Raw genomic sequence first — 25787 nt, 5'->3', positions numbered from 1 at the left:
GAATCCGAGGTCCGCCTCTATAAACAAGCCAAATTCACAGTCGTTGAAATTATTAATGTTAATGGAAGTGGTATCCACCCATTCGAACCCGCCGTAAGGAAGTTTTTGTATCATAGCATGTCCGTATAAATTATTTGCATCCACATAAAATATGTATTTCGATTGTTCGTTAGGATCGTATTCTTCTGTCATGTGAACGTTATTTGCTTTTGCATGTCTCTGTACGCATTGCACCATTCCACCTCGTATCCCCCTCTCGATAAAATATAACATGTCCACGTCCGGTATCAATTCGAGTTTTATTTTTGTCTGTAATAACATGGCAGACCACGCTAAGCCCGAGAGACCGTAAAAATATGCAGGATCTAATTTGTAAATATTCGCCGACGTTTTCCTGAATGCTTGAAAAACATCCGCGAGTATTGTCACGTCCAGTTTCAAGTAGGCATCGTGATAATCGCCGAGTGTCCTACATCCTAATTTGTCCCACATCCGTTGCGCGTGTTCGTATTCATCATCCGTGATTCCTTTCTCTCTGAGTCGACTGTAAAATTCTTTTTGAGGTGGAAGAGTGTCGTCGTTAAATTTAGAATTATCGCTAACATATTCGTAAGGATAAATCCCTTTACGTCTAATCATTTCTATGTCTACGGTGGGAAAATTAGCTCTCGTTATTCTAAATTGTTCAGCCGAAAGTTTGCTTGCAAGAGCGTCCAAGCTCGCAGATAAAAATCTGTAAGAATCTAAAAATCTCATCTCCACAGTTTCGTTTGTTCCCGGAATCAATACTCGCTTGCTGATACTGATGTACCTTTCTTCATTCTCTGCTAGAATATTTATCTTTTGTCTATCATATCCAAGATTCCGAATTAAGATATGGAAGTCGTAACCGCTGCCATTATGAAGGTATATGGGGACAAACGTAGGTTTTTGGATTTTTAGATTACACGTGTTACAGATTCCACCGATGTAGTTTCCGGTGAAGTGATTGTGGTGAAATACTTTCCGGTTCTCGTCGGTGAAACGTTGATCGCACACCGGACACGTTTCAATGTTATTGTGAGATTGAAGTTCATCGCTGGATAATGGAAGCATTGGTTTCGATTCGCGTAAGAGGCTGCCAATGGTCTCAACCTCTTCAACCATCTTTTCAAAAAAATGTTTGATTACGTCTGGTCCTCGGTAAACATACGGTTCATCTATCCTATCCTGTCGCACGACAACATATCCGAAACTCGAGGCTTCGTGCAACTGATACGGTGTTGTGGATGAAAGTTCGGGGTCTGGTTCGCAGTACGACAACGGTTTGAGAAAAGACTCAAAATCAGCAATGATGATTGCAGGATGTTCGAACAATGCCTTATGCATCCTAAATTCTTCGACCTCTTTTGATTTCGGCATCAACATGCAAGTTGGTCTGTTGTCACCGCAGTAAATTTTATGTTTGGCAAGTTTCTCGATAGCAATTTGACGACTATGAAGATTTTGATGATCACGTCGGTCACGATCGTCGAACGTGGTTAGGCATCTCGGACAAACTTCGATGCAATGTTCATGCTTGGTTGATTGACTTCTGACCAAACGTGATAGTGAACGAATTAGCGTGTAGTGATGAACATCCTCGTTTGAAATGAGAAGGAGATTAATCACACGAGCATCGTCATCGTCGATATCGCTTATCCTGACGGGATGCACGAGATATTTATCTGACGTGAAGGAATATACATTAATAGCGATGCGTTTTCCGGCACGATTTTCGAACTTTGTTATATCCGACAATGTCACCGGGTATTCGATGCCAGACATTACACTTTCAAAGTCGGTCTCATATTGCTTGTAATTAGAAACCTGTTCTGGATTATTTGACCAATGAATCGGGTGCAGTGCAGCCAATATACACCAGAGGAAACACTTGTTATCGCTGTTCTGTATATTTAACACAGCCCTCTTGTGTTGAATCTTCGGTGGAAGAGGAACGTAGCTGGAAGCGCGAAGAGGCGAGAATTGGTTCACGTAAACGGTTAACGTGTGAGGACTTCCACACAGAGACCATCCCGACCCTTTAGCCTCGAAATCGTCATGTTTCTTAACCAGCTCGTTGGAAACTTTATAATAGAAGTTGTCCAAATTTTCGACGTCAGCAAAATAAAGTGTCTGGTTTTTTGTACGATGATAAAAAATACTCGTTGTGCCATCAACTTTCTCGTATTCAGAAATCAGAACAACATATACTTTTATAGAGTTGTTTTCAAGTTTATCTTTTAAAATATTTAGTACAGATGTTTTCGTTTCATCCAAGAAACTAAGGATGTCACGACCTGGTTCTGACTTAATTGAAAAATCCTGGAGTTGGTCGTTAAATGCAGATCTAATTGGTTTGCATTTATTAGATAATTTAATTTGCTTGGAAGTGGAAGCTTCCGTTTCTAAATTATCGATTTTCCTTTTCGATGTTCCTTGTTCGGTCGATGGTTTGCAAATTTTGAGATGTTTACTTAAATTTGTAATGCTGAACATCTTTCCGCATCGAGCACAGGGCTTAGAAGGTAACGAACGATTAATTCTCGAACCTGTTTTGCTACATCTTGCCCTGTGTGCCGATAAATTGTTCCTTAACATTAGCTTCCCACAAGTAACACATTCAGTTTTATCATTTTTACGATTAAAACTGGTGGTGGATGCCATTGCTTTCTCCAAAATCACAGAAATCAAAAAGTCTAGTATATAGCGACACAATTTTCAGGTATGTTATTTTATATAGAATTTCTTGGAGTGATTACAAAACTCAAAAATTCAATCTACTGTAAATAGAATTTCAGGTATGTTATTTATATAGAATTTCTTGTGTGCGAATACAAAAACTCAAGAATTCAATCTACTGTAAATACAATTTTCAGGTATGTTATTTTATATAGAATTTCTTGGGGTAATTACAAAACTCAAAAAATGAATCTACTGTGAATATAATTTTCAGGTATGTTATTTTATATAGAATTTTCTCGGGGGCGAATACAAAACTCAAAATCCGAGACAGTCCAGTTTAACGTGTTCATATTTGAAAAAAAATTGCAAAATACCCCGACAACGTTTCAGCTACTAGGACCTCATTACCATGAGCCTAATCCTAGTAAGTCACATACACACCTGTTCTTCGTATCGCATATGCTAGTAAGTCAGATGACATATTGGGAGAATCACATTTCCCCCAATGATCCCACCACAACAAACGTCGCACATGCTAGAAGCGTCACATCAAGCTTCAGGTATGCATCGTGGTAATCACCGAAAGTTCGGCAACCCAACTCGACCCACATAGACTGAGCATGCTTGTACTCCTCGTCGGTAATACCTGAACCTCTCAACTGGCTGTAGAACTTATCCTGGGGAGGCAGCAACTCTTCTTCGAACTTGGAAGGGTCTGTGACGTATTCGTAGGGGTAGACCCCTTTACGTCTGATGAGTGCGACATCTAAGTTTGGGAAACTTGATGTAGTAATGGCTAGTTGGTCGTCTCTGAGCTTCCCAGCAAGAGCATCGAGGCTTGCCTGGAGGAACCTCAGAGAGTTGAGGAACCGAAGCTCGATGCTCTTGCTTGAGTTGGGGATCGGCACCCACTTGCTGATGCTAATATAACGCTCCTCGTTCTGCGCCAGGACATTGATTCTCGCATTGTCGTACCCTAGATGTGTAACCAAGTGATGGAAATCATATCCCGAGCCATTGAGACCGGTATTTCATCAGACGGTTTCTTATACTTGCAGCATAGCACGGCATAGAATTTAGTGGAGTATGTAGCCAATGCATCGTTGAGAATGGATATTATCTTAGCTCGCTCGCTCTCCAGAAAACTACGCACATCGCAGAAGCTGTCTGATGTTATGTTAAAGTCTTCTAATAAATGCTCAAACGCAATTCGGTCTGCTTTCTTCGTCAGCTTGACGCATTTGGTAGGTGGCGATGCATCGAGGGAGGTTACTTCTACCTTTCGCTTGGAAGGTTGCGGTAGTGATGTTCCAGTGCTCTTGAAAGTAAGCTGGTGTCGCTTGAAGTAGTCAATAGAAAAATTGTTTCCACACTTAGAGCACAGTTTGGTCGCACATATTCGCTTTCCCGGCACACAAGTACGACAGTGCCTTTTGAAAATTTTTACTTGACACAGTAATTTGGCACGTAGGGCAATTTTTTTCAGAACGCATAATGCAGAGATTTTTTGGGGGTATGTTATTTAATACCAAATGCTGTGCAATGCAAAATATAATTGCTCACTTTTTTTTAACTATTTTCTATGACCTTACTTTGGGTTTTTTTTTTTTTCGCCAAATTATATGCTTCTAGTCTCCTATACAATACAATATACGTACAATATATTGTCAACGGTATTATATTTGAGCGAGCCGCTTGTCGCCTAAACACTACAGCTCACAGGTCGGTAAAATCTGACATGAAAGCAGATAATACGATTATGCCTTATTTATATATAATTTTCACGGGGCGTACAATATTGTCAACGGTATTATATTTAAGCGGGCCGCTTGTCGCCTAAACACTACAGCTCACAGGTCGGTAAAATCTGACATGAAAGCAGATAATACGATTATGCCTTATTTATATATAATTTTCACGGGGCGTACAATATTGTCAACGGTATTATATTTAAGCGCGTCGCTTGTCGCCTAAACACTACAGCTCACAGGTCGGGAAAATCTGACATGAAAGCAGATAATACGATTATGCCTTATTTATATATAATTTTCACGGGGCGTACAATATTGTCAACAGTATTATATTTGAGCGCGTCGCTTGTCGTCTAAACACTACAGCTCACAGGTCGGGAAAATCTGACATGAAAGCAGATAATACGATTATGCCTTATTTATATATAATTTTCACGGGGCGTACAATATTGTCAACGGTATTATATTTAAGCGAGCCGTTTGTCACCTAAACACTACAGCTTACAGGTCGGTAAAATCTGACATGAAAGCAGATAATACGATTATGCCTTATTTATATATAATTTTCACGGGGTGTACAATATTGTCAACGGTATTATATTTGAGCGCGTCGCTTGTCGCCTAAACACTACAGCTCACAGGTCGGGAAAATCTGACATGAAAGCAGATAATACGATTATGCCTTATTTATATATAATTTTCACGGGGCGTACAATATTGTCAACAGTATTATATTTGAGCGCATCGCTTGTCGCCTAAACACTACAGCTCACAGGTCGGGAAAATCTGACATGAAAGCAGATAATACGATTATGCCTTATTTATATATAATTTTCACGGGGCGTACAATATTGTTAAGAGCGTTAGTTTCCGTAGAGCTCTCTTTTTCCATCTTTCCTCTAAACAGTGAAGCTGTAGAAGACACAATTAGCTAACCTAGCATACGACATACCTTCCTAATTAATATGGATATTGTCACACGTTCCTCTTATTTTATACTGTTGTAAATGGAAAAGATTATGTACGGTAAATGTTTTGTACATTATAGGGAAAAAATGCAAAATATCCCCCAATTTTAATTCGATCCACCTCTGAATCGAATTTTTACATATTTCCACGCCGCCACATATTGTCCTATTTGCTTCTTTTACTTGCCTGGCTTAATTAACTCTCGCTAATTAGCATTTTTTTGGAAGAAGTCAACTAGAACAACATATGGCGGTATGAGAAATATGCAAATCAAAGAACATTTTAGCAATATATGGGCCCTAGCAATTAGCTTCGTCGACTAAGAGTACTCCTTCAAACATCTTCAGCTAGATCGTATTACTACGCGAGGACGTTTAAAATTTTTGGGTGTTGAAAAAGTTTGACCCTACTTTTTATTTCTATTGTTTGCTAATAGATGGCGCTAATAGTACGCCCTCCCCTCCCCTCTCCCCTCTTCTCCTCTGCTGTATGACAAATAGCACAAACATAAAAATCAAGATTTTGGAGAGCAAAACATAAAATTTGCATGCATCTGATGTCGAACCGGGAACTTTTATCTTTCGGGGAGTCAACATTATTTTTTACTCAGTCGTCATATAACATGAACACACGCAAACATTCACATGTGCTTTTATTATTTTGTGTTCGGTAAGTACAAGTATATTCTTACATAAATTATTGTTTAATTTAATAAATTGTAAACTCAAAACCTGCTATACTAACACTCCTTCTGTCTATTGAAAGCGAATGTTGCGTGCATGCGGAAATAACACAGAAAAAAAAAAGCGGATGGAAGCAATTTAAAATCACTGGGGCAAGGTCAGTATTACGAGAGCGTAAAAACACGTGCTTCATTCAACTTCGAAAAATAAGAATGAATGTGTACATACAGAACACATATGCTTTCTTTTCACAGTTGTAAAAACATATAAATTGTACATGAGGTAAGTTACGGGAAGGCTCTCTCTTTTATGCCTGTGTATATGTTGTACAATTAGGTACAAATTGTTGTACAATTATTTTCCCCAGTTGCCCAGTTGGAGTTGGGGGGGGGGGCATAACACTGGTATTATTTGTAATCACAGTGCTTACTCATGTATTTTGTTTAATATTTTATTTCAAATTCACTGTCAGAAACTAGTGTTGTTAGTTTCTGCATGTAGGTTTATTTACTCTGTTGGTTGTCACTGTCAAGTTTTTAGTATTCGTACAGCATAAAAAGCTATAACCCCCCTCTCAAAATATATACATTGTATACGCCAAGATGCCCAATAGCCTGGCAACACATCATGAAAAAACATGCCAAGAAGACCCAGTGGGTTTATAAGTCAGTGCTGCCAATTCCTATTTGTAGGTTAGCTTAGCCAGTGAAAGATCATATAGTAGAATTTTTGTAGAGTGGGTGTTTGCGAGTTCCACGACGCCTTGCCCGAGGATACCCTATGCAGTGTCATCCTGATTGCGGAGAAGTCCTTCGCCTACGACGTGAAGAACGAGAGGGTCACGGAGCAGTTTTAAAATTCATAAAAAATTGCCACATACTAAAAATCAACATCCAACACATTTTAGGTTATATAAAATTTGTGAAAACCTTATAATACTGAAATATTAAAACAAACAGAGTCCCTTGTAGGTTAGTTCGGTGCGTAAATAAAAAAAATGATAGGTTAAGTTATATCACTTAGGATCGTAAAAAAAATTAAAAAATCGTAAAAAAAAAAGGATAGGTTAAGTTGTATCACGTAAGATCGTGATATACCTACCAAGTATAAACAGAAAAAAATGAGTATAGTGAAAATTGTACTAAAAACATTGCTAAACGCTAAAACATCGACAAAAAATTGTCAAAATATGTCAAAAAGTGATATTCAATTGATAAAAAAAGAGGATACCTGCCAAGTACGAGTGGGGGAAAAATGAGTATAGTGAAAATTGTACTAAAAACATTGCTAAACGCTAAAACATCGACAAAAAATTGTCAAAATATGTCAAAAAGTGATATTCAATTGATAAAAAAAGAGGATACCTGCCAAGTACTACTTTGAAACGCCCCAATAGCACTACTGGGGGGGTTCCCCCCTCAAAAAATGAAAGCATATAGGTTACTATTTCTTAACTGTGTAAGAAACGCAAATGAAAAATCAATTGGTGCAGTCACTAAAGATTTACCTGCCGAAAAGTATGCAGCCTTGTGGATTAAACGGGGACACCATTCTTCAACTGACCAACCTCACCGAACAAGTGTTGCCAAGAAACTCGTAGGTAGGTTAAATAGAAATTAAGTTTGAACCTGGCAATAGAAATTTGGTCAAGTTCTCAGTATTTCCAGTCTGATAGCTCTTTTTTGTGTACGAGTTCGGGTTTTCTTATAATTTAACACTGTTTCTAAATTACGTGGCCTCCCCGATGGTGCAGTGGTAGCGTCGTCGCCTTGTAATCAAGGGTCCCGGGTTCGATACTCGGTGGAGACACATTTCACACAGACGCGTCTCGTGAACAATTGTGGTAAAAAGGACAGCTTGCCCTGCGACGATATTCATGAGCATTTCTACATTCTAATTTCTTCATATAGGAGAAGTATCTATTTTACACGAGAGCGCTGAACTAAGCTTATATTACATTTCTTGGATCTGAAGTGAAAGAAAGTAATAATTATTTTCCAACAATTGATGCATGCGTCACTTCAGATCCAAGAAATGTAATATAAGCTTAGTTCAGCGCTCTCGTGTAAAATAAATACTTCTCCTATATGAAGAAATTAGAATGTAGAAATGCTCATGAATGTCGTCGCAGAGCAAGCTGTCCTTTTTCCCACAATTGCATGCGCAGCTTGCACCGCATGCGTTCACGAGACGCCTCTGATTGCACAGTGATTTTAAACTGTAGGTCCTGTCCCGATTGACTTATCTGTGCATGTTTAAAACAACAATTCAATCAATCCAATCTAAATTAGGTGTAAATGTTATCATAATATTTAATGACGTAGATTAGGGTACTTGGAACCTCAAGGCAATAGTTTCGTGTACTGACTGGTAACTTATATACAAATTTGCATACCCGAAAAAAAAACTGCTTCCCAAATTAAATCACAAATATACCGCTGAGTGCCCCCCTCAAAGCTAAAAGCGTAATTCGCACAGTGAGCAACGGTAAACCTGTTGGCCAGGGGTGTAGAGAGACTCATTGAGGTCCGGGGTAGGCTGTTCAAATGGAGGGCCCTCTGCAAACACAAAACAAGTGGTCATAGCCAAGGGGCAGTACACAATGCATGGTTGTTTTTGAGAATTTCAGCTTAGGATATTTAGGATGTATCATTACCAGTGACATGAGCTGCAGTCAGGGAGTGAAGCCTTTGTATGTTCTGTGGAACTTTGAACAAACAATTAAGTATAAGACTAATGCTTGTTTTTAAGTCCAGTTTATACATAGAAAGACTAATCGGGACTATAGTTTAAAGTGGGATCGAAACCACTAAGGACCTCCACTGGATATGTAACCCGGGACCCCTTGAACAAGGCGATGACCACTACGCTATCCCAAAAGCCCAACAGAAAGAGACTACTGTCTAGCGATTCATCTGAAAATGATGGAAATAATTATTGTGGACTTTGTGGAAGGTGCTATTATGATAAAGATGGATCCAAATGTGACTGGACGACTTTTGCACTAAATTCGACAATCTAAGAAGGAAGATTCTGAAGTTTAACTCCCTGTGGATTTTCTTCAATTCGAATACTGCTTAGGGTGCAAGGGGTGATGCTTTCTGAAGACACCCAAATCTCAACCTACCTTCCACGTAGTACGCCCTGGGCTACATTTTACATGCTAACTGGGTTCTGGCGGCTGGACCTGCAGCCAGGATAATCCTCTGTAGAGCCCGTGTTGTGTCGTCCCTATTATGTTTGTGACTGTCCCTTCATCAATCTCATTTCATCTTCATCTTCGCGATTAGCCAACAGGGGTAGAAAGTGAAGTAAAATAAACTAAGCAGTGGCTAATACTGAGTCCAAGATCTGGGCTATCTCAATATGTCCCGTACTGCTAGGCTATGAACAGAAATAACTTTACCAACTCATAAGAAATCAGGTTGCCAACTCATAAGAAATCAGGTTGCCAACTCATAAGAAATCAGGTTGCCAACTCATAGGAAATCAGGTTGCCAACTCCTAGGGAATCAGGTTGCCAACTCAGGAAATCAGGTTGCCAACTCATAGGAAATCAGGTTGCCAACTCAGGAAATCAGGTTGCCAACTCATAGGAAATCAGGTTGCCAACTCATAAGAAATCAGGTTGCCAACTCATAGAAAATCAGGTTGCCAACTCATAGAAAATCAGGTTGCCAACTCATAGAAAATCAGGTTGCCAACTCATAGGAAATCAGGTTGCCAACTCATAGGAAATCAGGTTGCCAACTCATAGAAAATCAGGTTGCCAACCCCAGAATCAGCATCATCATCTCACTGATATGAATAATAATATTTCCAATTTCTGATCGATGTTTCTCCTGTATTTTGTCCTCTAGACTTCAGGCTTCGCAGATAGCCTAGCTAGCCTAGAATATACGCTCCTGAAACTAAGTCAGTCAATCAATCAATCAAACAGACTTACCAAGAACACGTGCTAATCGCCAAGATTGATGTTCTTCTGTTTATTTGTCTACAGTTGAGTGGCTTTGAAACTTATAACATTCAACATATATGTAACTATTATGAATCATGTAAGTGTAATTTCATCAATGATAACAACTTTAAAATATATATGGGCATATCCACCCACCTTTGGTACTGACATTATTTCTTGACACTCCCTCGTACTTCCACAGATAAATAGCTCATTCTATTCTCCGGTATTTCAGAGCCACCTGGATATTAATTAGGAAAACAACTCTTGTCGACGAAAGGTCTCAAGCAGGGGAAGGTGTTTTGCACAAACCACAGCATCTGAACTTTCAGCCAAAATATAGAGCAAACCTTGAGGAAGAGAGAGAGAGAGAAAGATGATATTATCCAGGTCGCTTAAAAGAACTAAGAACCGTCCTGATTGGGTATCGACCAGCCACGTGCGCCGGGCGTATAATCACTATTCCGGCAGTCAAAGCGAGGCTATTTAGGATAACATGGATGGGGATGGATCAGGCCTTATATCCATCTCTTCAGTCTCTGGACTACAAAGGCCCCGATCTATCTAGTTTACCTTTAATGTCAATTGGTCTCATTTTAGTACGATTGGAATTGGATAGATGTCGTTGCAATCGTCTTGTATCATTATTTGAAAGTAAGGAGTTACTTTTTCCTTTCGAGTAATGGTTGTTGTGACAAGATATTTTTGAATTTATTATCTGTAGGTTAATTACATTATTCGTGCAAGAAATAAAAAAAGTATTTTATTTCTACAATTAATTTTGTCTTTGTTCGAACAGATTTGCAAAGAAATAGAAATAAAAAATCTTTTCATATGCGTACATTAGTTACGAGCAAATCGTCTAGAAGTTGCTATTGAGTATAAGAATTCTCGTTGAAAATTTTGAATTTCTGTATTTTAGTATGTATACATATGAGCTTGTGATTTAATGAAAATTAATGGAATTTTTAGATCGTGTACTTGCTGTTCGATCATGCGACACGTTTACCAAGAAGTGGAAACACCGGGGCCAAGTTGTGAAACTAAAGTGCACAGTCATTTGTTTATCTCCTCTCTCAGTCACTGCAGACGGAAACGTTCCTCTTCGCTTGTGTCCAAGTGTCCCCGTGTTGCCGTATTCATACCCCCCTTTCCTCCGTTGCAAAAGAAAAAGATCAACAACGTAAATTGATTTGTTGTTTTAAGTCCACTTTATGCACAATAAGGCTAATCGGGACTGGACCTTCAGTTTAAAGTGGGATCCGAGCCACTATGTGTCTCCACCGGGTTTCGAACCCGGGACCCCTTCATTACAAGGCGACGACGTACTACTGCGTCATCGGGAGGCCGCAACAACGTTAAAAATTACGTATCTGCTTTCCCTGTATACGGTTTTCTCTATCATGGTAATACAAAGACTAGGCACTGAACATGGGTGTAACTTGGGCCCTAACTTGGGGGAAAAGGGGGCAAAAAAGTTTCTCTCATAAGAATATCGTGAAGGACTATTTTGCTAACTAACTATTATATTTTGAAATCATGAAACTTCACTCCTGAGGTACCAAAAGGTTAACAAAAATACCATTAACTTGTAAATTTTAATGAACCTGAAAGTTTTTGGGGGCAAATGCCCACCTTGTCCCCGCAAAGTTACGTCTATGACACTGAATGTTGAAGAACGCCGCATGTTTGAAGGGTTTGTAACGGTTGTAAGTCTTTTTTCGCGGTAAATTTGTGCAAAGGGTTAGTGAAAAATTTGACATTTTCACCTTTCCCCCAACTTCTAATGTCAACCAATTACACGGCGACAAATTGTAACTACTAAATCGGAAATGCTCCTGATCAGTTTACGGTGTCCAAATTTTATGATTTAATTTCACGTCTTTGAGAATACGATATATATTTGTTGATTCAAGAAATGGAACCAGAGTTTCAAATCGATCTTCCTAGGCGTGATCCCCCCCTCTCCCATTCCTGGCCAGAGAACAGGTGTTGCCAATCCTAGGATAAAACCCCCGAATCCCCTTTCCTTTGTGACTGGCCGCGTTCCCATGACAACCGCACGGATCGTCACAGAAGAAACGGCGGTGCGGCATAAACAGAAAGAAAAAAAGATGCCGTCTCTTCTCAATTCCAAAAAGCCTAATTAGCCGTCGGAAAGGAATGATTACTTCTTTCAGTTTCAGATTAATTTGGTAATCCTGGTTATTTGCCTGATACGTAGGCAGCTTGCGATCTGGGATTGCTATCCTTTTGATCAAAGGACGATGATTTTCTCGTCGACACGTCGCGAAATGGTTATGCAGGGTGTTTTTTTTTATGCTATCCCGTGGACAATTGAAATTCTTTCGAAATTATCAATTCTAGACAAAGCTCAGTATGGAACTTGGTTCAACGAAACACTGTGTTGTAAATTATTTATTTCGCAAAGATCCTTAACAGAACACAATGCTCCAATAATAAAGGATCATATTAAAAACATTTATAATAAAGAATAAATATACATTTTAAAAATTACAGAACTACAGAATTACAAAATGAAAAGAAAAAGATACAGAAAATAGAGAATAGAAAAGGCAGTAGGTATGTTATACAAACTTACAGAACAAAATACAAACACAATATAGTACAATCACACCAGAGTATCGCTAAATACTTTCAAATACAAACATATAATACATCGCACAATAGTCGATGAACACTAAGATTAATTACACAATTTGTACAAATATCAAATCCATATGAGAGTAAACTATGACTTTAAATACATACGATAAAAGTAATATAATACAAACACAGCTTCACTAAACACTGAATAATTTTAATACAATCAAATTTAAATCTAAGGCAATGACAATATATTTATTTTTATTATTGAACTATATGTTATGAAAGGAAACGAGAAGTCTACTTTAATTCCCTTTTTAACAAGTTTGTTATAATTTGTGCATAGTCTGAAAACAACTGAAGATTTATGTGTATTATTTTTCGATTTATCAATAAAAAAAAGGAAGCAGACACCTAAAATTTACTGGCTTAACACTAAGTTTAAAATATTGCAACACTTCAGGCGAATCAATTAAGTAATTCATAATCTTATAAAGTGTAAAATATTGAGTTATTAATCTTCTAGATTTCAAAGCTGGCACCTCAAAATCTAAAAGTAAAAAATTATAAGAAATTCTATTTAATACTGCTGAACGATTATACTTTTTTAAATACAAATATCGTAAAAAATTAAACTGAATTCGTTCAATATTATCTGAATGTACCTGATAACATGGATCCCAAATTTCACCTAAATATTCAAGCCTTGAACGAACGATGTGTATAGGTTCATTAAAACCTGCGTATTCTTAAAATCTTTAGTTGACCTAATTATAAATCCAAGACGTTTATATGAATCCGAGCAGATATAAGAATAATGATGTTTATAGTTTAAATTCTTATCCAATATTAATCCTAAATCACTGATTACATCTACGCGTGTAAGTACACTTCCATTAAGAATATAATTGGGAAGTACGGCGAAATATTTTTTCCCTCATACCTATTGAAGAGATTGCAATGAAACTTGGCGGACGCATTACATACAGACCATGGTATTTTTCAAGGTAGATTATAATCGGGTACCTATATCCAGGGCCGGTCCAGAGGGCCCCAAAGTTACCGAAAGGGATTTTTCGGAGGGAAATTTCCCGAATTATCCCAGATTTCCTTTTCCTCATACTTGATGTACGTACACATGTGCGTGGTACCATTTGAAAGCCTGTTCTATTCTGAAGAGAAAGACGCATGAACCATGATATTCGGATGAATTGTGCTGAGGCAGTAAGTAGCTGCTTAAAAATATTACTACGCAAACTCCGAAAAAAAGATACACAGAACGGAAAAGCATTTTGTCAGAAAATTAAACAGGGAAGGGGTTTTAAGGAGTTTTAATTTACTAACAATGACAAGAGGTGGCGCTAAGAAGTAATGTAAGAAAAGTAACAAAAATTGACGACTTCTGACCTGAAGGAGCTAACTGGAAAAGTGAATAACATAAAATATAAGATTTATTGTATTATTGTGACATCAATCTTCTATAGTACACTGGGAATTAATTTTTTGTTTTCACAATATGATAATGTCTCAGAAGCAATTCCAAATTTAATAATGAACAGGACGCTGTTTTAGTTTTCCTCATAAAACAACAATACCATCATTATTCTCTCTATAAACACGAATGAACTAGGAATAAAAAGTTGGTTGAATTCTTTGGTGGCTAAACCTAAAAATGTGTCATTCTCTGAAAGTTCAATACGTTGAGCTTGTGTACTTTAACGTTTTTTGAATTTATGGTCATGCTTCGCACGTGAATGCATTTCTACATTACAAGACTTTAACCAGTGGCGTGCAGTGGCATATTTCGTTGGTGAAGAAGATGCCGAAAAATTATGAAAACCTAGAATTCATTGTTTCTATACTACATATGGGTGCGAAATCTTGTGGAGAGGCAGGGGGATTTCCCCCCACCAATAATCTTAGCCTCCAAAATCCCCCACCAAAAGTTTCCTGTGCTTGTGAGGATTAGATTATTTCTCTACCTCCCCTCTCTCAACAAATCATTAGAGCAGATTACAATATGAATGCAAGACAAAAATAACTATGATATCTATTTCATTTATATTAATGTAAAGCAAATATTAAAGAAAACTTATAAATAATAAAAACCGTTTCAACTATTTCGTAATTTATTGACATCGTTAATCAATGAGTAAAGTAATTAGTTAGCTACTTTATATATATATATATATATATATATATATATATATATATTGATTGAGTTGGTGTTTTAAGTCCACTTAATGCACAGTAAGGCTAATTGGGACTGGACCTACATTTTAAAGTGGGATCCGAACCACTATGTGCCTCCACTGGGTATCGAAACCGGGACCCTTGATTACCACTGCATCATCGGGGAGGCCCTTAATATATATAGCCCCGTTCCGATTGACAGTGTCGGAAATAATACAGGGTGTTCATAAAGTCCCGGTACCATTACAAAAAAACATAGCTCGGAAACTACATGCATTAGAACAATGCTGTCGAGTGTAAAATGAGCTACAACTCTCCATGTTTATATGCCAACCATAATTTTTCAACAAGATGGGGCACCTCCTAATTGGTCCAAGGATGTTCGAGGTCTTCTAGATAGGCATTTTCCTGGCAGGTGGATAGGCCGTGATAGACCTATTCCCTGGCCACCGCCCTCTCCTGATATCACACACTTGGATTTCTTCTTCTGGGGGTATGCCAAAAATTGCGCTTACCGCACTCCTGTTCCAGATGTTGCTACTCTTCGAAGAAGAATAACGGAGAGTATCCTAACTGTTACTGGTGATATGCCGGGACGTCTGTGGGCAGAAGTGAATTACCTCCTTGATGTTCTGAGAGCAAATAGAGGGGCGCACATTGAGGTGTATGGCATATAAACGCGGAGAGTTGTAGCTCATTTTGCAATCAACAGCATTTGTTATTAATCATGATTAATAGATGGCGCCAGGGAAAGATATAAGAATAGTAACAAATTTTGGTGACTGTTAAGTTGAAAGAGTTAGGTGGAAGCTTAAGTAATATGAATATAGCATTCTTTATTTTCGTATGATATCACTTGCTCTATAATGTACCTAACATGTATGGTTTTCATATATTATGAGATGTTCTGGCATATCTTATGAGATATTATTATGTATGTAAGTTCTCAATTATATAGAGATGTCAAGCAATTCCAAATCATGGTGTTTTCTCCTCTTTTTTATAGTGATCTTGTCCAACATGCTATGGATCTCAACGTCTGCATTAATTGAGCATTCTTCACTCAGACCAAAAATCTTCACTATTGCTCGAAATTTTGATTTTCCCACTCAATTACTCACAAAAAAAACGCAAGTATATAATGTGAACTGTGAACGAAAAAATTTTGAATAAAAATCTGGCTCAATCCTTTCATAAGTAATCTTAAAAATCTGCCATTCTCTGAAAGTTCAATAAGCTGGACGGGTATGCTTGCACTTCTCGGAAATTTAGGCTATGCTTCTTACGTAAATGCATATCCACTTCACAGAAGTTAAACCAGTGGCGTGCACGTGAGAGTATTATTTTGTGATTCATGATTTCAAACATGTTTGAGAAAGATCTTCTTGCCTTGTTCAGATTTTTTTTCAATACGAACACTACAGGATGGTGAGATAGCTCACATGTTGAACTCAAGATGCGCTACTACCCTGGATGTACTCTTGTCAAAGTGGTAGATCACACATATTTCGTCAACACGTCACAAGAGGGTGTCAGTGATCCCTATGTTGGAGAAAGATGAACCTTGAGGCACACAGTCGATTCTGGTCAGGTGTTGCAGAAGAAAAAAAGAAAAATTAACAAGCCAAAAAAATTATTTTGCAACTGCTATGCTTTGGGCCAGCAGTAATAACCTTGCTGTACTGAAATGCACGCGCATGAGTTCAATGTAATGTCTCATGCAGATATCAGTCATGGGAAACATTCCTTCATTGTGTTGACAAGACTAGTGCAGAACTAGGTGCGAACTTTTGCAGTGGTGTATATTTGTTACAAAATCTTCCTCTTTATTAGTTTATACATAAAGGATATCAATCCATGCACTTTTTTTTTTAAAGTAGCATTTTCTGAGGCACTTTTTACGATTATGTTCGAATCTGAGCATTTTCATAGCTGCTACGAAACCTTCCTCGCGAATATTCTGAAGTTAAGGCAAACGACGACATTTTCTCTCCCGTCTAGTTGCGTGTTAGCTGAGAGTAAAGTCTTTGTCTGTGTATATATATGGGAAAGCTGCTGTTAAAGTTGCTTCACATCAAATTTATATGCATTTTTAAAAATAAATGTACTATATAAATTTAACAGCTGGACAACCGATAGAAAGACTCTAACGGAAGAGGGCTACTCTGCTATGATGACGTACCCGGAGGCGCATTTCACATGTGCACATTGAAATAGAGATTGGGGGTGTGGTTTGTGCATGAATGCTCCCTATTGGCTAGCAGATTGCTTCAATGATAACACTGGGGAACAAAAAAAAAAGATTTTATTTTGCGGCATAAAGTTTAATAACAGTTTCAGCACACAAAACAGCTGTGATTGCCAATTGTATGATTGGTTCAACTGAATTGACTCCAGTTATAAAAATAAACACACCATGGAAAATGTAGGAGGTAAAATTACTCTAAGCTTTTCTCGGTAATATCAAAATTTGATAATGGGCTGAAATTCCTATTAAGAAACTTATTTATTTATTTGTAAATTGTTGCTAGGCAACTTATGAAGCATTGCTAGGTAATATATCGGACACTCAACAAAGCTTAAGGAAGAATACCAAAACATAAAAATGGTTTTTAAAAAAAAATGAATATGCTGAACATAAGTGGCTCGTGTGTGTGGATTTGAAGATGGTGAATTTTTTACTAGGACAGCAAAGTGGGTACACAAAGTATCCCTGTTTCCTATGTTTGTGGTATAATCGTGGTAGAGAAAAGCATTGGACAATAAAAGTTTGGCCCCCAAGGGAAAATATTACAGTAGGAAAAGCTAATATCATTCATGAACCGCTGATAGATAGGGACAAAATCATCCCTCCACCACTGCATATTAAACTTGGGTTGATAAAACAGTTTGTCAAGGCCTTAGATACAAGTGGTGATTGTTTCAAATATATATGCCACACTTTTCCAGGACTAAGTATTGAAAAATTGAAGGCAGGAATCTTTGACGGACCACAAATTCGTACACTTATAAATGATGCCAATTTTACAACTTACATGTCTTACATCGAATCTGAGGCCTGGCTGAGCTCTGTGTCCATCGTCAAAAACTTTTTGGGGAATCACAGAGCAGAAACGTACCTCGATATAGTTGGAAATATGCTGAAAAATTTTGAGAAATTGGGAGCTAATATAAGTGTGAAGATACATTTTCTACATAGCCACATTGACAGATTCCCTGAGAACCTTGGTGATTTTAGTGAAGAACGGGGAGAAAGGTTCCATCAGGATATAAGGATAATGGAAGAAAGGTACCAGTTGGAACTTAGAGTGATTGTCCTAAAAAGCAATACTGCAGGAAATCGCATAGAAAACGTTTCACATAGTTTGTTACTTCATTGTGTACATATTTTCTTAATTATTATGATCATAGGCCTATATAAATTTATTTTTATAATAATGATTGTAATCACAAAAAAAAATATTAAATTGTTGTTGGAAGTTCATTTATATGTATGTCTTATGTTTCCGCCATTTTGGTTTAGTTGCATTTATTTCATAAATTAGAGCCAATTCAGGAAATATATTATTATATCATTATTCAGCAGCATGAAATTGCCCTAAATGAGCTCTCAAACACTGTGCCGCAATTTCACTGTTCCCCAGTGTAATCTATTATAGGATAGGAAACTGACATATTTGTCATTGACTTGGGCGAACACTTTTTGTTTACCACAGCACAAGCAGAACCATCTGGTGGGGGAAGACAACGCACTCGAATAGTAATCAATACTCGGAAAGCGAATAGACTTTCTTATTGGAAATAATAAAGGAAATAATTTTTAGAATGTTGCGTTTGATGAAAATTCTTATACAATTACTATACAATTACAATCGTCAGATGCAAGCAAGAAACATTTTTAATTCTTACTTTTAAAATCTGTCAAACCAGTGAGCAGTGCCAAAACCTTAATTTTGAATGTGTAAACCCGCGCCTATTTGTTTTAAAATGAGTTGTTACAAACCAGGTATAACATCACAAAATGGAAAGAAAGGAGTTTTAAAAAAGAAAAATAGATGGCAGCACAAGATGCAAGAGTGTAAATAAATCGTTAGAGGATAAGTATCGACTTAGTAAAAGTGAAGCTATAACAGAGACATATAGAAAAAGATTAAAGCAATGTATTAAAAGTAGATAATTGATGGAAAAGGAAAATATAAGTGGTTTTCATCATTCAACAAGTTCAAGCCTATAGTCAAATTGTAAGGCACACTATAGAAGTATTCAACAATGTAAAAAAGACTCCAGAAAGTGTATAGTTTGAGATCGGTTAGTTCATCGAACTCACCAGCCTAATTATTGCCTATTTTTGGAAGAGCAGGAGACGGTTTATAGTATCCTTGACTCATCTCACCCAACAGGTCGCTAGGTGCCGGTGTAACGGGGAATTTGGACTCCGTAGAAAAGTGACTGTACAGTCAATTTTCTACGGAGAACTATGACTGCCCTTTCCAGTTCCAGTCAATTAAGCAGGGGGTACAATATCACCGTAGAAAAATGACTGCCTCACAATTTTCACTTAAAAGAGGAGGTACAATTTCCCCGTAGAAAAGTGACTGTCCCCTTAAATCCTGCTTATATTATGAGGGGGTAAAAATTCCCCGTAGAAAAGTGACTGTCCCCTTAAATCCTTCTTATATTATGAGGGGGTAAAAATTCCCGTACAAAAGTGACCGCCCCCTTTAAATCCTTCTTATATTAGGAGGGGGTAAAAAATTCGCGCTTCGGCTCTAGCTCCTTGCTCCATCTAACTAATGTTGTTTTCCTTATGTTAAAATGCTTAGACGTTCTCTCATAGCTTAAACCTTCTTTCTCTTTCATCGAAAATACTCTTCGACGAAAATCTATACTGTATGCCATATCATATAGTATAACTTTTTTATTTAGGATTAGCTATAATTAATCTTAATTGTTAATTACTTGATCAATCTAGGTAACGCGAATAGCGAATTAACCCAAGTTAGGAATTAAGGAGAGAGTCGATAGAGGGTTTGTTTGGAAGTAATAATTGATAAGAGAAGCGAACATATGAGAGAAGGCATTTTTAACTGCTCTATGTCTTGAATGTTCAAATTTATTCAGCAATTTTATTTTGCCGATAACAGTTTCAACTAAAGCTCGTTTTAGCAGGAGTACTTTATTGTTAAGAGGCATCAAGATATTTTTCATACCTTTCTTAGTTCTTGTAATAAGCTGAATATTTTTATCAAGTAAATCATTAAATAACTCTTTACTTATATAACCACGATCGCCCAACACCTTACCAAAAATACCTTTAATCATAGAAGAAAAATGTTTGCGATCTTCTTTATTGCCTGAGCTGAAAGAGGCTTTCACCAAGCCAGCTTGCAGGTTTATAATCAAATGCAATTTAAGTCCAAAAAAACATCCTTTCGTTGTTTTTCCTCGTGCAGGTAAGCCGTTAAAAACCTTATGTGAATAAATACGATAATTCTTACAAACTCTAATTGATGTTGAATCCACGAATGAAGTACCATTGCATTTATCAAATAAATGATTTAGTAAAATTACCAAATGAGATAAATACGCTCCTATCAATTTATTAAAATGCTCATAACAAACCAATTTAAAATCTTTAGAATGCAGAGGTATAATTGTGTATTTATAATAGTTTTCAAAGCAATCTGATGATGATTGATAATAGCCTATTAATATGGTTAACACTTCACTTTTAGTCAAAGAACTTTTCGGATCAGGTTTAGTTTTGCTACTATTAATTGCTATAATATTTTTATCAAATTCTTTGAAAAAATCACCGACAAAACAAAACAATGCGGTAAAATCAGTTTCCATAGGTTATTTCCTTTAGTTTGCAAAACTGTAAAATAGCCCATTTTCTGTCTACCTTTTCTTATTCTTCTTTACACTCTGATTAATTCGCTATTCGCGTTAGGTACTATATAAATATGGAACATTAAACCTTTATCAGTAAGATAGATATTTTTATCTAACTTAATTAGGTCTTGGTTTTGATAATGTTCAAGGCTATTCATATCTAAAATATTCTCTAATTTTGTGTTCACTTTCTGCTCTAATGTATAAATATTTATGCCCTTGCTAAGACGTAATCACTTCATTAAAATTTCTCCAATGATTTCTTGATGTTTTAGCTTAATTTTAGTTTGAATACCGACATTTTTTGTGTTAACCGAATCTAACCATTTTTCCGGTTTATGCCACATCATAATTGCCGTTACCAAACTTGATGGTTCAATGATTCTACTATGAGCTCCAGGACCTATACCTAAGTAACTATTATAATTCCAGTAAGTTAAATTATGCAAACATTCCTGCTCTGCTTTCGCATAATTAGATATCTCATATCTAAAATATTTTTTAGATTCTAGATAATTGCTTGTCCATTCATACATTTCAGCTGCTTCATCCGAATGCGGCAAAATCAGATTACCGTCCTTAAATAATTTATAAAACGGTGTACCTTTCTCAATAGTCGGCTGATAAAGAGAAATATGCAAGGTAGCAAGCTGCATCGCTTGTTTTAATTCTTCTTTGCCAGTCTTTTAATTTCTGACCGCTACGTGCATATATTAAATCAAAGGATACTCGTGGAAAAATCGTATTTCCCGCCTCAATTGTTTTAATGGCTTGCATACAATCATGGGTTCTACCTAGTTTTTTTAAAAAATCGTCTTCTTTTAAGGATTGTACTCCAATTGAAACACGATTAATTCCGGCGGATTTGAATGCTTTAAACTTCTCAGTTTCAAAGGATGTGGGATTGGTTTCTAGAGTTATCTCGGTTTGACGATCAATAATTGCTATATTACTGATTTTATTTATTACTCCTTCCACTAATACAGGATTCATTAACGAAGGAGTACCACCACAGAAAAAAATAGATTTTATATATTTGTTTTAATAATAGCCTTAAAATACTCAATTTCGGTTTCATAATACTTAAGCCACTGATTATGATCTATACTGCTTGCCACATGAGAATTAAAATCACAATACGGACATTTTGACAAACAAAACAGCCAATGAATATAAATACTTAAATTATCTGCCGTAACTTTCATATCAATATAGGGTAAGGACGGGGCAAACGGACATCCCCTAAGAAAAGTACGAATATTTTCGGTTTCAAGTTAGCAACAGTACAGCAGTTGGAGTTATGTACGAACCTGAACGTTTGCGAGCAGTTGTGTTGAGCATCGGAAGAAATCGTAAAGAAGAAACGCGAATCCAGCATAAAAACCTGACCAGGTAAGCAGAAAATGTACGTGCAAAGCCTTGAATACTAAAAAAATGTGTTGCGAACATAAGAAGGATTGCATACGTAAGTTACTATGGTCCCGTCGAAGTTGTGATTTGAAGTGTGGTGAAGGCAGTGATTCCTTTATATATTCACACACTTTTTTTCAACATTGTGCTGCCATCTGGTGGACTTTTTCGGAATGTAAAGTCAAAGGCTACAAGTGGGGCAGATGGACAGGTTGCCGTTGGGGCAAACGGACATAGATGAATTGTATTGCATTTAATTATTTTTAGGTACTTTTTGATTGATATACTAATGTATATTTGACTCAGTAATGGAAATGGCAAGTGTGAATTGTCTAGAATGCATTTTGTACCCTTCAAATGTTTGTGTTTCTAATACAATGTGCCTGTTACAGGATGGTGAGACATCGAGAACGAACAATGCTGTAAATGGGTTCAATGCTTATGGAATATATCCCGTTAATCCACAACGACTGCCTGGGCATGTCTTTGTTCCTGCAACGGTCCATGTTCAAGATGAGCGATCATCAGAGCCTACAGCAAGAGAAGAGGATGTGTCATGTCGTGGAAGTTTTGAGGAGCTAAACCCTTTGCCATCAACTTCTGGGACCTGCAGCAGGAAACGCAAAACTGGGCAATCACATGTATTAAGGCATCCTTCCTTCATCGCTTGCCTCAAGTACAAAAAACTTATAGCTACAGAAAAAATCAAAGAAGTTTAAACGCACCACAAGTGATGAGTGCCGTAAATGCAAAGATGTGTACAACCAGGGTCAAAATTGGGTGCAGTGCTTAGAGTGTTCTCTCTGGTTCCATGTAAATTGTGTTGTAAAGGGAAAGTACCCATATTATGTGTGTTGTTATTGTGAGAGTGATTATAGTTCATAAATCATCACGTGTAGTAGTTATTCACCCCCGTTGAGGTCGATAAATCAATTGATTGGAAAAGATCGATCAAAGATCAATTGATGACCAAGCAGTGTGGGTAAGCAAGGGTGGGGGTTTTGAGCGTTTTGATTGGTTGTTTGGGAAAAAAAGGCGGGGCTTAATGATATGGGTTTCCTGTTGTTAATGAGCAGCTTGATAAGTGTTTCCGGTCTGGAGTTGAGGGGGGCGTTTTCGGTTTGGGGGCTTTGATAAGTTTGAGATTGCGGGAAGTGTTTCCTGTTGTTAATGAGGACTTGATAAGGGTTTCCGGTGTTGATGAGATAGCTGCCTATTTTTGGGGGCGTTTCCCGTTTGAGACCGTTGATGAGTCTGAGATTCCTGGAAATGGGTGTAACGGTTTTCTGTCTGAATAGAACATGTCCGAACATGTTTTGGGCGTAGGTTTGGATGAATTTGCAATTTCTGGGTGGTGTAACGGTTCTGTGTGAACATGCCCGAACATGTTTTGGGCGTAGCCTTGTAGTTTTGAAGTCTGTTTAACGGAAATGGTGACGTAGGAGGGAAAAGGGTATAAATAGAAAGGATAGAGGATAATAGTATCATGTGAGGATGGATGTAAGCGGTACACGTTTGTCTGATAATGGTGTGAATTTCTACGAGATCAGCTACGAAGAGTTCTGGGAACTTGTTCGGTCTTGCGGCGATCTGGACAGCGATCGAACGGCCATGGATCGGTTGCTGAGTTATTTCCCGTTTATGTATGTAGCGATACCTGAATCTCCCTGGTGTGGATGTCACGTGGTCAACGGCTCAGGAAAAAGACTTCACCGTCGCTGCGAGACTTTGAAGGAGATAGAAGAGAGGAAAAGAAGAGGTGACTTTCTCGTATGTATGATGTGCCGCATTCCTTTCTTCCCACGATTTACGAAATTCTTCTTCACTGATCCAGCTCGGCACATCCGTATTCTCTTCCGTACTCACACCTGGACGTATCGGCGGCTCTGGTGAACATTGAGAAGTAGGTAGCGGACTACCATCAGTCACCGGTTCAGGTGGGGATAACTTTCCAATCATCCTACCCACAAATGACAGCATCCAGGATACGAAACCCATAGTACTTACCTCGGAATACTGATTTTATACCTAGCTCGTCCAGGAACAAGTGTCAGCAAAATCGCAGATGATTACTACCTGATAGCTTACAGTCTGCCGAACTGTGTAAGTGAATCACGGCAAAACTTCTTATATACCTACCTACCCCTCCTCAAATTCCCTGATTTTCTCTGCGCATTCTCTCGCGCAAGGCATCCAACGCCCACGTGCCTCGTCGGTCCTCCTCTTTTCCCGGTATACTATGAAACTCCACCTCCTCCGAGAACACTACTTTTTTTATTCTATTCACATGCTGCCTCTCGGAAACGTTTTTTCCTTTTTGCCCGCTCTCCATTCCGCCGCCTACTAACGTATCCTGCACACAGTCATACCTTATCAACGTTCCCACTAACTTCTACACGCCCATTCCAAGAAACACCCGACATGTTCCAACACGTGTTCCACAATCTCTCCATATCGATTCAACATCCCAACACATTTCCTTTCCAACTCCTTTATCTTCTCAACCGTCGACGCTTATCAACTTCAACAGTCATTTACGCCCCTTTATTCCAACCGAAACGGAAACCCATATCATCATTCCCAGAAAACCAACCGTAGTCCCTTCCTCATTAACAACAGGAAACCCCAACCCATATCAACATTCCCAGAAAACCGTCACCTCATCATTAACAACAGGAAACCGTCTTATCAATTACCCAACCGCCACCGACTTTTCCTCCTCCCCCAACAACCAATCAAAACACTCCTCACAAAATAAACACAACCCATTCAATGACGTCACACCAATCAAATCTAACCTCACAAAATAAACAACACCCATTTCATGACGTCATCACTCAAAAACCCCACCCTTGCTTGCCCACACTGCTTGGTCATCAATTGATCTTTGATCGATCTTTTCCAATCAATTGTTTTATCGACCTCAACGGGGGTGAATAACTACTCGTGTCTATTTGCACCGATCAAATGTCCGTCTGCCCCGAACGTGCGGGGTAAATGAACACTGCCGCATCCGGGGATTGATCAGACTATTTTGAGACAGATGTTCATTTGTTTGCATACTATGTGCTACCATGTGTTAACTGAAGGTTCACACCTTTTATGCCAATAGTTATTTTCATTCTTCGATAAAATGTTTCACAGTTATTTTCAAAATATTGTGGTTAGGGTGTCCGTTTGCCCCGTCCTTACCCTAATCAACTGATTTGTAATAAAGGTGCAAGCCGCTTTTCACCTTATTACTCATTATTTGAAACTTCTTTGAAGCAGTGTGTGTATATATATACACAATTCTTCAAAGAAAAGAATTATATATATTAGTTCTATGACCAATTTTTACAACAGTTACTAATAATTCCTCATAAGATATGATATAAATTATACGATAATTTCCAAACCTATATCTATATAAACCCTTATATTCACCTTTTAAGGCTTACCTAATTTGATAGGATTTTGAACAAGATACCTTTCGATTTTATCAAGTATTTTTAAGGGATTCGGTAAATTAGCAAGCTCTTCACGTGCTTTATCTTCCCACACAACTTTTAACATTTTTCCTTTTTAACCACTGCCTAACTTCTTCAGTAGTATAAGTTTTAAAACTGGACTCATTAA

General features: G+C 37.7%; 1 protein-coding gene across 1 annotated transcript in view; it reads right to left on the bottom strand.

The window, feature by feature from the left end:
* Srp54k (signal recognition particle 54k) overlaps nucleotides 1-25787 on the bottom strand; it is a 150725-nt gene that overhangs the window by 106100 nt on the left and 18838 nt on the right. The window lies entirely within an intron of this gene.

This window comes from Lepisma saccharinum, chromosome 21 (assembly GCF_977018435.1).
Source record: "Lepisma saccharinum chromosome 21, izLepSacc3.1, whole genome shotgun sequence".
Classification (NCBI taxonomy): Eukaryota; Metazoa; Arthropoda; class Insecta; order Zygentoma; family Lepismatidae; genus Lepisma; species Lepisma saccharinum.
Note: the sequence above shows the minus strand (reverse complement) of the source record. Positions and strands in the feature narration are given on the sequence as shown.